Here is a 17,582-nt window from a genome sequence, read left to right as displayed (position 1 = left end):
TGAGATCATGTAACCTAACCCCTGCAATCTTTCTTGACTATTCATCTAAACTGCCCCAACTCAGAACACAGTACCCATTTCCTTTATCTCACTGAGAAAGTTTTCTGTTATGTATATTTTACATTTATTTCATTAGTGTTTTTCTCCCACTACTACTAGATTCTCATGCCATGAAGACAGGGAAAGTATCTCTTTTATTCACTTGAATACACCCATTGCTCTGTATCCTGACATGGATGTAGTATGTAGTACATGGCATGTAGATGTAGTAAAGTGAGAGTGAAAGTGAAGTCGCTGAGTCGTGTCCGACTCTTTGCGACCCCATGGGGCTGTAGCTTGCCAGGCTCCTCCATCCATGGGATTTTCCAGGCAAGAGTACTGGAGTGGGTTGCCATTTCCTTCTCCAGAGGATCTTTCCAACCCAGAGATAGAACCCGGGTCTCCCGCATTGCAGGCAGACTCTTTACCCTCTGAGCCAGCAGGGAAGTAGATGTAGGAGGTGCTCAATAAATATATACTGAAGCTGAAAAGTGAATTGCTAAGCTTGAGCATCCAGTTATGGCTGATCATATTCATGTAGTTGAGTGTAATGTTACTTTGAGTTGTGATGCTGATTGTTCCTTGATGAGTTTTAACCTTTCAACAAAATGGAAACTGCCTTTTATTTTTATGCTGAAGAAGATTTTGCACATGTGCTCAGTCATATCTGACTCTTTGTGATCCCATGTACTATACCCTGCCAAGCTCCTCTGTCCATGCAATTTTCTAGACAAAAATACTGCAGTGGGTTACCATTTCCTTCTCCTGGGGATCTTCCTGACCTAAGGATCGAAACCGTGTCACCTGTGTCTCCTGCATTGGTAGGCGGATTCTTTACCACTGAGCTACCTGGGAAGCTGAAGAAGATTATATATATATATATATATATATATATATATATATATTAGTATAAAAGGAAATGAAAATAAGTAAATATGATGAAGTAAGAAAGCCAAGAATAGACAAATGAGATATTGTAACATTTATTAAGGTCCTTAAAAAAATTTTTTTTCTGCTGTAGTTATTTCCATGAAAAAATTTTTCTGCCATAAAACAAAGTTAGATGGATGCCTTCATCATTCCCTGAAGCCTCACATGGTTTTTCATCTCAATTATTCCTTTACAAGTCCTATTGGTCTTGTGAAGATTGGATTTATAGTAGGGCTCTCTTGAAACCCTCCTATATATTTTGGCAATACTTTCTCCTCTCTTGCGAAAAGAATCTTTTCAGTTGCATTGTTTGTCAAAAGTCATTTCTAAATATAGATTGCCTTTCACCACGGGCATCAGAGTAGCTAGTGAGAGTAAAAACAGGGGTGATGCACTTTAAATAAAGGAAAACAAACTAGGAGATGGTCGAGTATTTATATGTTACATACCAGGTTCGAATTTTAATGTCTCACTCTTTGTTTCAATGACTCTGTGATCCCAATATATGTAGATATTGTCTGTTTACCTATTATTCCAGCATCAGCTAAGTAGAAATTGTAAATTGTTCCCAGAACAAGCTGTATCCATCAAAAAGTGGCTACTTCTTCATGAGCTACACCTGGATATATCCTGGTTCTCTGCAAACGTCAGACTGTGTTTATCATAGGAAGATGCTGCTGCTAAGTCACTTCATTCCTGTCCAACTATGTGCAGCCCCATGGACTGCAGCCTACCAGGCTCCTCCATCCATGGGATTTTCCAGGCAAGAGTACTGGAGTGGGGTGCCATCGCCTTCTCCGAGGAAGATACTAGACGGGTTAAAAGGTGAAATGCATACAAGAAGTGTAGGCCTGTCCAGTGTCCAGGGCAGTCATAACAAGAATGGAAGGCTTCCCTATGGCATCTGTGCTGTTTGTGCTCTGTTGTGTCTGACTCTTTGAGACCCCATGGACTGCACCGCATCAGGCTCCTCTGTCCATGGAATTTTCCAGGCAAGAATACTGGAGTGAGTTGCTGTTTCCTACTCCAGGGGATCTTCCCGACTCAGGAATCGAATCTATGTCTCTTGCATTGGCAGACGGATTCTTTACAACTAGTGCCACCTTGGAAGTCCCTTCCCTGTAGCGTAATCCTTACCATATGGATTGTGGAACTGAGTCTTTTGTTGTTGAGTTGTTCAGTCGCTCAGTCATGTGCAACTCTTTGTGACCCCATGGACTGCAGCACCCCAGGTCTCCCTGTACTACACCATCTCTCAGAGCCTGCCCAAACTCATGTCCACTGAGTCGGTGATGCCATCCAACCATCTCATTCTCTGTTGTCCAGGTTTCCTCCTGCCTTCAATCTTTCCTAGCATCAGGGTCTTTTCTAATGAGTCAGCTCTTCACATCAGGTAGTCAAAGTTTCGGAGCTTCAGCTTCAGCATCAGTCCTTCCAATGAATATTCAGAATTGATTTCCTTTAGGATTGACTGGTTTGATCTTCTTACAGTCCAGAGTCTGAGTATATATCATACTTTGTGTCCAGGAGATGGAGACATGTGAGTTAGTATTTCCCACCCCCACTCCACTGCAGACTTTCCTTGTTTCATTGTCCTTCACTTTATTGTGCTTTGCAGATACTGGTTTTACCTTCAATTCTGCAAATTGAAGATCTGTAATAATTGGGTTGTCACATGATGGTTAGCATTTTTTATCAATAAAGTTTTATTTTTAAATTAAAGTATATAAGTTTTTTTTTGTTTTTTTTTTTTTTTTTGCTTCCCAGGTGGCACTAGTGGTAAAGAACTCTCTGGCCAGTGGCAGGAGACGTAAGACATGTGGGTTCGATCTCTGGGTCAGGAAGATCCCTGGAGGAGGGCATGGCAACCCACCCCAGTGTTCTTGCCTGGAAAATCCCATGGACAGAGGAGTCTGGCATGCTGCAGTCCATGGGGTGGCAAATAGTCGTGCATGGCTGAAGCAGCTTAACACACACGTACATAGTACTGTTACACACTTTCTAGATTGTAGTATAGTATAGATATAACTTTTATATGCACTGGGAAGCCAAGAATTTTGTGTGTCTTGCATTGTTGGTGATAATTTATTGCAGTGTTTTGGAACTGAAGCTGCAGTATCTCTAAGGTATGACTGTATATTAGTTCAGTTTTTAGGATTGATCTTTTGATTCATTTTCCTTGCCTCTTTTCTATTGCTGCCGAGGTCCTTCTCCATAGTAAAGCCCAGGAGCTTGGGGACTGAATCTCTCCTGAGCTCCTGGCTTTGTTATCTCATGACTGAGTTTAAAAGCCTGAGTCCTGTCTCCAGATTCCTTAGCTTCTGCCTAGATCTCAGCCCGAATGGACAGTTTGTTTGGATTCAACATAACATCAGCACCTACTGCCTAGCTTAGAGCAACAGACTCAGAAGCAGCCAGGGATTCCTGCCCTACCATGACAGCTCTGGACTCCCCACTTGGTGTTTGTGAAACTTGTGTCGCCAACCCAGCATGGAGCATTGTAGCACCCAGTGTTCTCTGACGGCTCTCTGATCTCATCATTCTCTTCTGGACTTCTCTGGTTCTCTCACTCATTCTCTTCTCAGTTAAACTCAGTCAACATCTCTTTGTTCCTGCTCATACTGTGACGAATGATTCCTCTTAAGGGCAAAAAGCACAGGAAGGGGAGCCTAGGGACCTTAATGCCTGGTGCTCTCTGAATCCCAGGAGATGTGCCCTTTGTTTTCCTGCTTTAGCTGGTGGCTCCTCTCGAAGCCTTCCTGGGAACATGGGGACCCTCTGCTTTTCTCAGATGTTAAAGGGATGGAGTAGACTTAGTGCTGTTTCCTCGAGATATTCATTTTCAATGGTGGCATCTTTTTAAGAAATCATGAGTCAGTCAGGAGTGAGTAGCTTGTCTGTGCAACACACATACTCTGGGATACCCACCCCTGGTCATTGTGCTGCCCTGGCTGCCTGGCTTTCTCCAGCTGAATGACACAGTTTAATAGCACATCACAGCTAGAAGAGACCATAGAAAATGCTTGGTCTAATGTTCTCATTGGGTACATTTTTCAGAATTTTAGCCCAGAAAGTGAGCTGCATACACTTTCATTGTAACTAGAAGTTGTGGTTCTAATTCCATGATGATACCTGTCTTTCAAATGTAGCATGCCATAATGCTGACTTTATATCAATTTTATCTGAAATCCAGATAAAATATATAAAAGTTTGTTTTATATTATAAAACAAAATGTCTCTAACTAAATTGTCCAAAATCTATCTTGCTATGCAAACATAAAACAAAGGATGATCAGGCAATGAGGGGCTTCCTAGGTGGAACTAGTGGTAAAGAGCCCTTCTGCCAATTCAGGAGACATAAAAGGTGTGGGTTCCATCCCTGGGTCAGGAGGATCCCCTGGAGGGGAATAGCAACCCACTCCAGTATTCTTGCTGGAGAATTCCATGGAGCGAGGAGCCTGGTAGGCTACAATCCACTGGGTCACAAAGAGGCGGGCATGAGTGAAGCTACTGAGCTTGCATGCAGGCAAAGAGGACGAGTACCCAGGTCTGGCTGCAAACATGGACTATAGCTACTGACTTCTACATTACTTTAAACAAGATTCCATCTGGTGTTATTGCTTTCTGTGATAAGATTCATATCCTTATTCAGTATTGTGCAGATTCATTGAGAGAAAGTATCATAAGTACTCAGCAAAAAAGCTTTTACAGAGCAAGCGCTCCAAGAATGTACTTTCCTTTCCATCCAGGGAGAAGGGCCAGTTGCTGAATATTGATTTAAATTTATCTAGTATCCTAAGGTTAGTAATAAATAGATTGCATATCTTGGTTTGGGTAGGGTCTGTGAGCATCTTCTCAGATCTCATAACTATACTTATCTAGGTGTCTAAGAAAATCTGATCATCTAACTACTGTACGACTTCTTCCTGTCATCTCTTATTTTCATCCTTATTTACTTTTTTTTTCTTTTTTAGTAATCAGTTCTCTGGAATATGATTACCTTATTATGGAATTGTCTTGTTGTGTATTATGAAACACCTTCTTCCCTTAATGGCTTATGAGAGTTCTTTCCTACAAAATCTCTGTGAAGCGTAGGCTTGCCATGTATCTTGTATGGTCCTTCTTTCTCCTAGAAGATGCTCTGTAGCCCAGGAGTAAGTAGTTAAAACACATTAAGTGATGAGATGCTATTGATATTGCAAGTAAGTACATGTGAGTTGGCTACTTGCACATTTGTCCATGTGCCAGCTGACCTGTGGCCTGCATGGCTCCAAGTACAGGGGTGAGACTGTGCTTATTTTAGCTTAGATGCATAGACCATATAGAATTGCCAGCAGTTTGCAGTTGGGAAAAAATATCTATATCCATTATCTGTATCTATTTATATATCTATATATATATCTATTTCTCTCTCTATATATATATGTATATGTACACCCTAATTTGTATGCACACTACTCAAGAATATATAAACAGGACCTAAAATGGTCTTGAATTTGTTGTGTAGGCTGGTGATTTAAAATTGAATTTTGAAGGTATCTTTAATGTCTATAGGTAGGGGAATAAGAAATATAAGAAAAGGAAGATTATATTTTGTTCTTCTCCATCTGAATTTTGCTAACTACAAGAGATTTATTGCCAGTTGATTTAAGTGGTTATAGTGTTAATGAGACCAGTCTTTCAGATTTGATCCCTAAACCAACAAAATATATTGATTTTTCTTAAGAATGAGTCAGGCAAGGAAGACATATTTTATCTGTGCTGAGAAAAGCTGTGAGAGCAGTAAACCATGTAGCTTTTATGTCCTTTATATATGGAGTACGTTTTATTACTCTATTCCCTACACTAATATTGTTAAAGTTATATGAAAAAATCAAATTAGAAAAATGGTGGTTAGAGCAAGAAAAATATGTGCAATGAGACCACATGTTATGTTTTGAGTTTGTAATTTTGAGTTCAAAAATTTCCTTGGCTATAAAAAGTGAGTGGGTTTTAAATAGTCTAATGAGGCAATCAGTTGTGTTGCTTATCTGCATTTACAAAGAGCAAATGGAAAACCGGAAGTGACTAGGTTAATTAGTCTAATTAAACACCTGCCTAAGATTTCCTGGCTGAGCAAACTCCTGCTCTTCAGAACCACTAGAACATTGCTAAAAGTATACTTTTCCACAATGTAAATATTCAATTTTAAAAGTTATTCAACTACTGTACGTAGTCTATATGAAAAAAGTAAAGAAAATGCAAATTTAGATTTTGCAATTAAGCTCATTTAATGGTGCTATATAGGTATTGCCAGTTTCAGTTCAGTTCAGTCTCTCAGTTGTGTCCGACTCTTTTCGACCCCATGAATCGCAGCACTCCAGGCCTCCCTGTCCATCACCAACTCCCGGAGTTCACTGAGACTCACGTCCATCGAGTCAGTGATGCCATCCAGCCATCTCATCCTCTGTCGTCCCCTCCTCGTCCTCCTGCCCCCAATCCCTCCCAGCATCAGAGTCTTTTCCAATGTGTCAACTCTTCACATGTCAGTTTAGAAGGTTATAAGGTGTGGGGAGGGAGGAGGGAGGAGGGTTCAGGATGGGGAACACATGTATACCTGTGGCAGATTCATTTTGATATTTGGCAAAACTAATACAATTATGTAAAGTTTAAAAAATAAAATAAAATTAAAAAAAAATAATGAAAAAAAATGAAGTGCATATCTAAAGAAAATTATGAGGAACTTCATAAAATACTTGGGTAAAGAAATTCCATGGACAGAGGAGTTTGGCGGGTTATAGTCCATGGGGTTGCAAAAGAGTCAGACATGACAGAGCACAGTGCATGCATGCAAGAAACATGAATGGTTCCCAGGCATCAGCAGGGCTCCCCATGAGCCCCAGAAGGCTTTCAGTAAGACACCCAAATTACTCTAGAGGATCCCTGAAAAGGAAATTTCTGAGACTTGTTTGTTGCTGCTGCTATTGCTAAGTCACTTCAGTCATGTCCAACTCTGTACGACCCCATAGACGGCAGCCCACCAGGCTCCCCCATCCCTGGGATTCTCCAGGCAAGAACACTGGAGTGGGTTGCCATTTCCTTCTCCAATGCATGAAAGTGAAAAGTGAAAGTGAAGTCGCTCAGTCGTGTCCTACTCTTAGTGACCCCATGGACTGCAGCCTACCAGGCTCCTCCACCCATGGGATTTTCCAGGCAAGAGTACTGGAGTGGGGTGCCATTGCCTTCTCTGGACTCCTTTGTTAATCCCTTTGACATCAGAAACTTCTTTGTTAAATTAGTAATCTCCCACTTATTTATTTAGGATACAAAGGATTTGTTGTTCAGTCGTTCAGTCTTGTCCGACTCTTTGTGACCCCATGGACTGCAGCATGTCAGGTTTCCCTGTCCTTCACCATTTCCTGGAGCTTGCTAGAAAGTGACTTAGCACACACACGTGCACCTCTGTTACAGAGCTAAGTATTCTAAATAAGCTGTCGTATTTAAACATCAGAACATACCTTGTGTGCATGCTAAGTTGCTTCAGTTCTGTCTGACTCTTTGCAACCCTATGGACTGTAGCCCTCCAAGCTCCTTTGTCCATGGGGATTCTCTAGGCAAGAATACTAGAGTGGGTTGCTGTGCTCTCCTCCAGGGGATCTTCCCGACCCAGGGATTGAACCCGCATCTCTTATGTCTCCTTCATTGACAGGCAGATTCTTTACTGCTTTCGCCACCTGGGAAGCCCAGAACATACCTTTGAGGTATATATGATTACCTTCATTTTTCAGAATAGAAAACTGAGTCTCATATTGAGTAATTTCTTAGCCAGATGAAACATGGTAGCTCCAAAGCCTGCCTTCTCTCCATTGCTCTTTTACTGACATTTCAGTATGCAGTGTTGCTTCAAGACTGATCCTCTAGACCCCACTCTACGATTTCAAAGATACTAATACAGTTTTTTTTAGGAGAAATGATATTCTTAATTAGTAAATGAGATGCTTGCTTTTTTGTGAGTTGTCCAAATAAATGTTCACAAGAAGAATCTTGACAAGATAATTAGAACCTGCTCGTTTTCCCCTTTATTTCATCAACAATTTCCAAGAACCTTGGAGCCTTTGAGAAGTGATGCTTAAGAAACGCAGCTAGACAATATGCAGTACATTCAAGTGGAAGGCTGGCATTCTGTCCATAGCGCAGTGACCCTACAGTAAAATGTCACTGTGCTCTTTATTCAAGCCATTGGCATTTTATCAGCGGCTTGTAGCTTAATGGGAGAATAATAAAGTACACTTACATATCAAACTCAGAAAATGTCAGTAGATGATATAATTACATCTTTGGAAGAAAGGGAACATTTTAAAAAGGGGTATGGCATGCACACTGTAATGAAATTGTGTAGCCACATCCATTTTCTAGCTATAAAATACAGTTAGTTGCTTTTAGTTTGAGAAATTTGTACTGTATGTAAAATGAGGCAAATATGTGTTGAACATTGTCTTAGGGGAATAAACTGCCAGACTCAGACACATTAAAACCAGAATTCTTCTCCTTCAGTCGGCTTTATGAGCTCTGCCAAGTGACTTTCTCAGTGCTTCATGTTGTTATCAGAGTAATAGCAATAATACTTTCATTTCCTCATTCTCACAGACTTGTGCTCTGTGTGTATTAACCTGGGCATATCTAGGAACACTTAGTGCTTAGGGTTCTCTTAAGGAAAAAATGAGGTCGCATTATTAGTAATGATTAATTTTGATTCTAGTGTAAAGACTAATCAACAATAGAAAGGAAGAGGTTTGGGTGGTATTATTTTGCTTCTTGATTTTGGAGAAAAACTATTTTTAAATATGCAAGTGGAGAAATCTTGTTTCAGAATTTATTGCTTTTGTGTTAGGTGAATCCTCTGCGGCTTGCAAGTATCCTTCCCTGTATGTGAGACTAGTAATGTCACTTGTGTTCCAAGAAGTGCTAATATTATGGCTTCTGTATTTTTCATTTTAGTTTTAATTCTAGTCATTATATTTTTGTGTTTACCAAGAATCTAAAGCCTCTTTATCAATACTTTCAAAGAGTGGCTTGAAATTTACATTTCAAACATGATAGTTATCAGAATCTGGAATCTGACACATTTTAAAAATATATGTCACATGTACTTTATTCAGCCCCTCACAGCACACCTGCCTCCAGAGGTACCTGATCTTGGAGTCCTCCTTGGGAGTTCTGCAGCATGAACTATCGTGGTCCCATTGCTAAAGGCATATGTGCCACCCTTCTTTGGTCTACTGAGTTAGTTACCTTCATGTCCTTCTGTTTCCCAGCTTCCAAAATGTTGTTGCTTTCAGTGATCTACTGATACCCATAGTCATCTCCTGTCATCTTCTCTCTGTACCTTTTCCTTGTGCATATATGCCTTTGATGTCTTGTTGGTGAGTTAGGAACAGTAACATCTCCATATTAAGTTGGAAGTCTATTTTAACTTGTTTATTTGTTTATTGTCTATTTCCTCCATTTGATTATATTTTCCAAGAGCCAGGGACCTGGCCTTTTTCACTACAGTATTCCTACCATCCAAATATTCCCTGGTATATCATCCATATTGAATACTTACTGAATATATGTATGCATGAATGAATGACATGTGATATGGATCTCTTTGTACAGCACTTACAGCCCAGTAAATGGGTGGTTCAGATGACAAAGTATCCACCTGTAATGCAGGAGATGCAGGAGACACAACACGCTTTAGTCCCTTGTTCCAGAAGATCCCTTGGAGAAGGGAATGGCAACCCACTCCAGTATTCTTGCCTGAAAAATCCCCTCGACAGAGGAGCCTGGTGAGCTACAGTCCTTGGGGTCGCAAAGAGTTGGATATGACTTGAGCGATTAACTAAATCTTAAGCATAAAAAAGGTAAAATATGTGTCATAAAAAAAAAATGTAAACGTCAAAATGGTATAATAATATTTCTAGCCTGTATTTTCCCTTCTGTATGTGTGGTGAGTGTGCTTGTGTACACATACATACACGGGAGAGGGGGTAACAAGAGGGGGAGAGAGGAAGTGAGGGGAGAAAAAGAGAAAAGATATATTTAATGGCTACTGCAAAGTGTTTGAGAAAATGAACACATCATTTTTATTTCCTGTGATGAAGTTTATATTACTACTTTCCCGCTGGAAAATTTTCTTTAAATACATTTAAGATACTAGGTAAGCATAAGACATTATGCTTCTGAATAGCCTGACCATTTGATTCTCTGTTTTATTGTTAACTTAAGATCAGCAGGATTTAGGCTAAAATCTTCTGGTCCATGTTAGAATTTGGATTTCTTTTTCTTTTTTTTTTTAAGGTTACTGCATGATTTCTTTGTTTTAAAATCTGTTACGTTTGAAAGTTGTTTCTACGTAGTAGTCTTACTAGGCACAAATATTAACAAGTGATATAAGAATAGATAGAGCATGGTGATAAAGTAATGAATGACCTGCATTATAAGTATGATTTCACGGATGCTTTTAGATTTGCTACTAGAAGTGTTGTTTCCAGGAGCTCTGCTGTCACTTTTGGCATCACCAGTGTTTGCTGAATGTGTCGATCTGTTTCTAAGTAACCTTTTGTGATTGCTCAAAAACCGATTAACATGTTTTGTTGTACCCCATACTTGAGTTGATTGATAACTTTTGAAAACACCAGTAACGCAGACCTCACTGACAAAGTGAAAGTCGCTCAGTTGTGTCTGACTCTTTGCGACCCCATGGACTATACAGCCTGTGGAGTTCTCTAGGCCAGAATACTGGAGTGGGTAGCCATTCCCTTCTCTAGGGGATCTTTCCAACCCAGGGATTGAACCCAGGTCTCCCACATTGCAGGCAGATTCTTTACCAGCTGAGCCACCAGGAAAGCCTTTCACTGACAAGGGGAGGTGTTATAGGCTATTTCTAACCACAGGGCTGATCTGAGCAGGAGTGTCATGTGCTCAGTTATACCTTGGGTTTTACTTATCGTTTGGGTCCAGAGGAAATGGATAGTTTAAGATGCCTGTGGGTGGACTGAAATAGAAGATGCATGGTTGGTGCAAGCTTGGTAAGGATTTTGAATAGGAGGAAAATCTGGCTGGTAGTTGGTGAGGTGTATTAAGGTAGGTAGTATTGAGGGAAGTATCCTGACATGAGGGATATCATCAAGTGTTTAATAGTAGTTCCTTAAAGCTCTCTCAAATTGATAAGGGGGAGGGAAAATATTTATCCTATAACTTTATGTATGTCACAACTATGTTTTCATATATTTAGCACCAAATACAGTTTATTTCTTTATTTTTTTTAATTTACTTATTTATTTTTGACTGTGCTGGGTCTTTGTGGCTGCACATGAGCTTTCTCTAGTTGTGGTGAGCTGGGGCTATTCTTCCTTGCAATGAGCGGTCTTCTCATTGCAGTGGCTTCTCTTGTTGCAGAGCACCAGCTCTAGGTATGCAGGCTCAGTAGTTCTTGACCAAGAATTGAATCCATCTCACCTGCATTAGCAGGTAGACTTTTAACCACTGGACCACCAGCGAAGTCCAAGTTTATTTCCTTAAAAGTTAAAAGCATATTTAGATAAAGTTCTCTCAGATAGCAGATACCTGTCTCCTCAAATCAAAAATGAGTAAAAGGTTATAAAATCCACAAGAAAAAATTTGAAAGTCTTTTTAAACATGTTGGGCTGTATAAGTAATAATTTAATGTACCTATATCTATGGGCTTATTTAACAATATCTATGTGAATGTCCCAGTTTACTAAAGGCATTAGCTGGCTTCTTAAACTTCCATATTTAATAATCCTTAGATTCAGTAATTGGATCATAACCTGAAGAGAAAATGTGTAATCTGACTTGAAAAATAAATTCAATGTTATCTTAATCTCTATTGTTTTTTTGTTATCAGAAACATGCTGTTAACTATCAGGTTATGCCTAGGTCACTGAATTGGTGTGAGGAGAATGACTTTTGAATATTGCCTAAGAAAAGGGCTTGGCTCTTTTAAACTTTTTCATATGGAAAATGGAAACATTCACAGCAGTTCATGGAAAGAAGTGCCTACAAAGCTGGATAAAATGTGAAAAACTGTTACCCAAAGCTTTATCTACCAAATATTATTATAGTAATGTACCATGGTTTTAAAAAATGTTTGCTTGTTTATGTGTATGTATTTATACATACAGATTTAGTGAATGTGTTCTTTATTTTTCTAAATAAATTTACATTTTTGAACCTAACATATTATATACAATTATAAAATATACACAGTTTGTAGAAAAAAGGGAATTGTGCATTGTTATTGGAAATGTAATTTGGTAGAGCCACAATGGAAAACAGATGGAGGTTCTTCAAAAATTAAAAATAGTTCTATCATATGATCCAGCAATTCCATTTCTGGATATTTATCTAAAGGAAAATAAAACAGTAACTGGGAAAGATATCTGAACATGATGTTCATGGCAGCATTGTTTACACTAGTCAAGTCATGGAAATAATCTTTCCCTGAATGGGTGAATAAATAAATAAAGTTATTTATAAACATACACAGAGGAAGACTGTTTAGCCATAAGAAAGAAAGAAGTTTTGTTGTTTGTGACAACATGGATGGGCCTTGAGGGCATTATGCTAAGTGAAATAAGTCAGAGAAAGACAAATATAATCTTACTTACATGTGGAACCTAAACAAGCAAAAAAAATGAATGCATAGATATAAGTCCTGGGGTTGTAATGTACAACATGGTTACTATAGATAATAGTACTATAATGTGGACTTGGAAGTTGCTAAGAGAGTAAATATTAGAAGTTCTCATCACAAGAAAAAAAATGTATTATGTGGTGATAGAGGTTAACTAGACTTACTGTGAGTTTACAATATATACATTATATATATATGTATATATACATACACATACATATTATCTATAAATAATAGTGATGTAGTTAATATTAGCTACTGTGACAAATAAATCTCAAAATATCAGAGGCTTAACATCATAGAAGTTTTCTTTTCATGACATAATATCCAAACGGGCCTTTCTGATCCATGGGTTGATTACCTCCAAGGGAAAATTTAAGGGCTTCAGTGCCTTTCAACTTGTGGCTTCATCATCTTCAACATCTGTTTCCAAATTTCTAGCTTGGGGGAGAAATCATAGAGGAGGTTTAAGTGGCCCAGGTTGAGAAGAGCACATATCACTTGAGGCTCACCTTCTGTTGGTTAGAATTGTTAACTGACCACACAAACTCCAAGGGATCCTGGGAAACACAGTCTTACCTTTTGAACAGAACAATAATGAAAATAATAAATAAACCCACTTTTCACTAAAAATAAATATATAATATATAATTTAAATGGTTACATCTTCTATATGCTTTAATATTTTTAGAGTTTTGCAAATCATAGTTGCTTTAGGCCATCATTAGCTAATATCTCAAGGAAACTGGAATGAGATTCATTGTTAGAAGAAGTAATGGATGTACATATATATTTCAAATTCTCAGCTCTAAATAGCTGGTCTTTTTTTCAGCCTCACAAAGTGTTGACAAAGAACTTATATTAAGAGTAGAGGGAGGGCAATTAGGAAGTTTGGAATGAACATATACACTCTGCTATATTTAAAATAGATAACCAAAAGGGACCTACTGTATAGCACAGAGAACTTTGTTCAGTGTTATGTGACTGCCTGGATGGGAGGCAAGTTTGGAGACGATGGATACACGTATATATATGGCCTAGTCTCTTCAGTGTTCACCTGAAACTATCACAACATTGTTTGTTAATTGTCTATACCTCAATACAAAATAAAAAGTTAAAAGGGGAGGGGATCCTTGCTTGTAGTTGAATGGTGTTCACACTTTTAGTACTATCGTTAATCTCATGTCTTTTTGCTGGGGTCCATTTAAGTTTCTGGTCTGCTTTGCAAGGGTGTTTTTGTATGTGTTTGAGAAACTGGTTAATATAATCCTTAAATCCTCTTAACGAGGTATACATTGAAGTGTAAGATCACCATTGCCAATTCCTTGGCTTTGTGGACCTCACCTTTCTTTCAAGATGCCCCACTTGTCATATGAGGCTCAAGGCCATCTGATGTAGAAGTGGGATGGTGGCACCAGTTTAAGTCATTGTATGAAACATTACTCTGGCTTAACTTTTGATTTCTTATTTTAGAAAAAAAGCCAGTATAGTGTCTTGGCATTTTTCTTGGATCCCATGGATTATCCACTATGTCCCATAGGGTGTTTGTACCCTGTGTTGGAATCCACTGACTTTAAAGAAGGAAGATGTTGAATAAAGTGGAGTTGTCAATCAAAGATTATAGTAAAAAGACTAGATGAATTTTCCAGTTACAGAAGCTTTGTTTAGCTGGATCCTTTAGTTAACATAGTGTTGATTGGAAAATAGTTTTTATTTATTGCAGTTTCAGATTTGTGTGTGTCTACTCTTTCTTGTAATAGTCTAGTTTCTTTATTCATTTTATTTGAACTTTAAATTCAAAATAGTGAATCATGAACATAAGTTAGTCATTCTTCAATTTAAGGGTACATTAAGAACAGCCTGGGATTTTCTCAGATGAGCGCTAATGTTTAGAACATTTAGGATTTTTAAAAATGGAAACACGTCACTCACTTAAAATCCCCAATTCTAAGTAGTTGCTCTTTCAGTGAATTCTGACACTGTTTCAGTGTCTTGATTTTGAGCATCATTTTTCATTGCTGTATGTGTAGACATTTTGAAAGTTATGCAGATTTTAGGAAAATCTGTGTTGTTATTAGATCTTTTAAACACGTTTGTTTCATGTGATTGATTTACATGTTTTATCATATCTAAGATGCCATCAATTGTAAGATATGTATATTTAAAAACCTTTAAGAAAAAATAAAATTCTATCAAATGTACCTTTTACATGGTAAAGATTATAGAATTCATCCTCACTTTGCATATTTAAAAGTGTGGGGGAAAATGTGTATCTTCTGTCTTCCATTAAAGACTTTTGGAGATTTTAAAGTATATATAAAATACTGAAATGTTAACATACCTTAAAGGACAGTGATTTAAAAAAAAATGAATATGAGTATAGATGAGTGAAGATTGAGACTAATACAGTAATAGTAAATATTAAACTATATCATTTATAATAGGGCCACAGACTTTGGTTAAGCCTTTTTTTTAAATTAAAATTAGTGCAAAAAGGAACAATTTATCTATTACACAATTTAATGTCCATGAAATAAAGTCAAACCAGCTTCTAAGGAGAGGTTCCAGTATTCTTGGAAGTACTAGAATCATACAAAACTTTCTCAGTATTATGTTAAGAATGATATCCTATCTATGACTTTAGATTACACACAGTAAGCTTTGTACTATCCTTTGTGAGTACCCCTCTGTTGAGATAAGTGATAAAACAGTGAGGCAGTATAAACATTTCCACCAGTGTCCAGTATAATACCATTTCTCTCTTTGCTTATTTTTTTTAGTGTGTTTGAGATATATAATAGGTGGAGAGAGAGGTGGCCTGAACTTCCTTCAAGCACAACTGAATACTGCTTCTCTCAGACAAGTTCTGGATGGCAGTATATCTAGATCATACTCCTTGGAGGTTACAAGAAATTTAGCTCATTATGCTGCTGCTGCTGCTAAGTTGCTTCAGTCGTGTCAGACTCTGTGTGACCCCATAGATAGCAGCCCACTAGGCTCCCCCATCACTGGGATTCTCCAGGCAAGAACACTGGAGTGGGTTGCCATTCCCTTCTCCTATGCATGAAAGTGAAAAGTGAAAGTGAAGTCACTCAGTCGTGTCCAACTCTTAGCGACCTCATGAACTGCAGCTTACCAGGCTCCTCCGTCCATGGGATTTTCCAGGCAAGAGTACTGGAGTGGGGTGCTATTGCCTTCTCCATTCTTTAGCCTACATGGGAAAATAATTTGAAAAAGAATAGATACATGTATATGGATAACTGAAGCATATTTTAAATAAAGTGTTGAATCCCTAATGTAACTGATTGAATACTGTACTGAAAGTGAAAAATGGAATAGTTGTATGAGTACAGAATAGTTATAAGTGATCACAAGTTCTCCTTGTGATCATGGAATGGTGGGTTGACTGGGAATTGAGGCTGCATCTACCCAGCATCAGCACCCCACTCCAGTCAGTACTCTTGCCTGGAAAATCCCATGGACGGAGGAGCCTGGTAGGCTGCAGTCCATGGGGTCGCTAAGAGTCAGACACGACCGAGTGACTTCACTTTCACTTTTCACTTTCATGCATTGGAGAAGGAAATGGCAACCCACTCCAGTGTTCTTGCCTGGAGAATCCCAGGGACAAGGGAACCTGATCGGCTGCCGTCTATGGGGTCGCACAGAGTTGGACACGACTGAAGCGACTTAGCAGCAGCAGCAGCTACCCAGCATCATGAGAGAGTATCATAGCACATATTGCTAGCCCAGGAAAAGATAAAAAATCAATGTTCAAAGAATGAATGTATATTTCTACTGAATGTATATCGCTTTCTCACCATTGTTAAGTTGAAAAGTCTGTAAGTAACACCACCATAAGTTGGAAACTGTATACTCTTCAAGATAAAGTATTTGGGGAAAGATATCAAAGCATCTTAGTGAGGAGGCCCTATTTAAAAGTTGGGAATAAGTCTACCAAAAATAATAAATGGGAAACATTACATATAGGCTTTCTTTATAGTAGTAATCAACTAGTGGCAGTTCAGGTCTGTTTTAGATATAATAAAACCTTACCTTCAAAGCTTAAGAATGCATGCTTCCAGGACTCTGTATCAGTGAACATACATCCTGATCTACCTTGTCAATATCAGATAACTGGGAGGAAATTTCAAAGACAAAATGATGAGAATTATTCTTCAGTTAAGTTCAGTCGTGTCTGACTCTTTGAGATCCCATGAACCATAGCACACCAAGCCTCTCTGTTCATCACCAACTCCCGGAGTTTACCCAAAATCATGTCCATTGAATCAGTGATGCCATTCAACTATCTCATCCTCTGTCATCCCCTTCTCCTCCTGCCCTCCTCAATCTTTCCCAACATCAGGGTCTTTTCCAGTGAGTGAGCTCTTCCCATCAGGTGGCCAAAGTAAAGGAGTTTCAGCTTCATCATCAGTCCTTCCAATAAACACCCAGGACTGATCTTCTTTAGGATGGACTGGTTGGGTCTCCTTGCAGTCCAAGAGACTCTCAAGAGTCTTCTCCAACCCCACAGTTCAAAAGCATCAATTCTTCAGTGCTCAGCTTTCTTTATAGTCCAACTCTCACATCCATACATGACTACTGGAAAAACCATAGCCTTGACTAGATGGACCTTTGTTGACAAAGTAATATCTCTGCTTTTTAATATGCTGTCTAGGTTGGTCATAACTTTCCTTTCAAGGAGCAAGCATCTTTTAATTTCATGGCTGCAGTCACCATCTGCAGTGATTTTGGAGCCCCCAAAATAAAGTCAGCCACTGTTTCCACTGTTTTCTCATTCTTATTCCTCTTTAAATGACTAGTGCATCATTTCAAAAGATCATTTGTAATCCTGACTTCTGAAGCTGTGGAAGGATCAATAACTATGGTTCTTGTAATTACTTCTTTTTTTCTAAAGCAGTATATGTAGTTGTGT

At 38.6% G+C, this 17,582-nt stretch overlaps 1 protein-coding gene across 5 annotated transcripts in view; it reads left to right on the top strand.

Annotated features, from left to right (window-relative positions):
• Nucleotides 1–17,582, top strand: part of CTNNA2 (catenin alpha 2) — a 1,366,752-nt gene that overhangs the window by 271,280 nt on the left and 1,077,890 nt on the right. The gene's annotated exons all lie outside the window — the stretch shown is intronic.

This window comes from Bubalus bubalis, chromosome 12, assembly GCF_019923935.1.
Source record: "Bubalus bubalis isolate 160015118507 breed Murrah chromosome 12, NDDB_SH_1, whole genome shotgun sequence".
NCBI lineage: Eukaryota > Metazoa > Chordata > Mammalia > Artiodactyla > Bovidae > Bubalus > Bubalus bubalis.
This window is presented reverse-complemented; position numbering and strand designations above follow the sequence as displayed.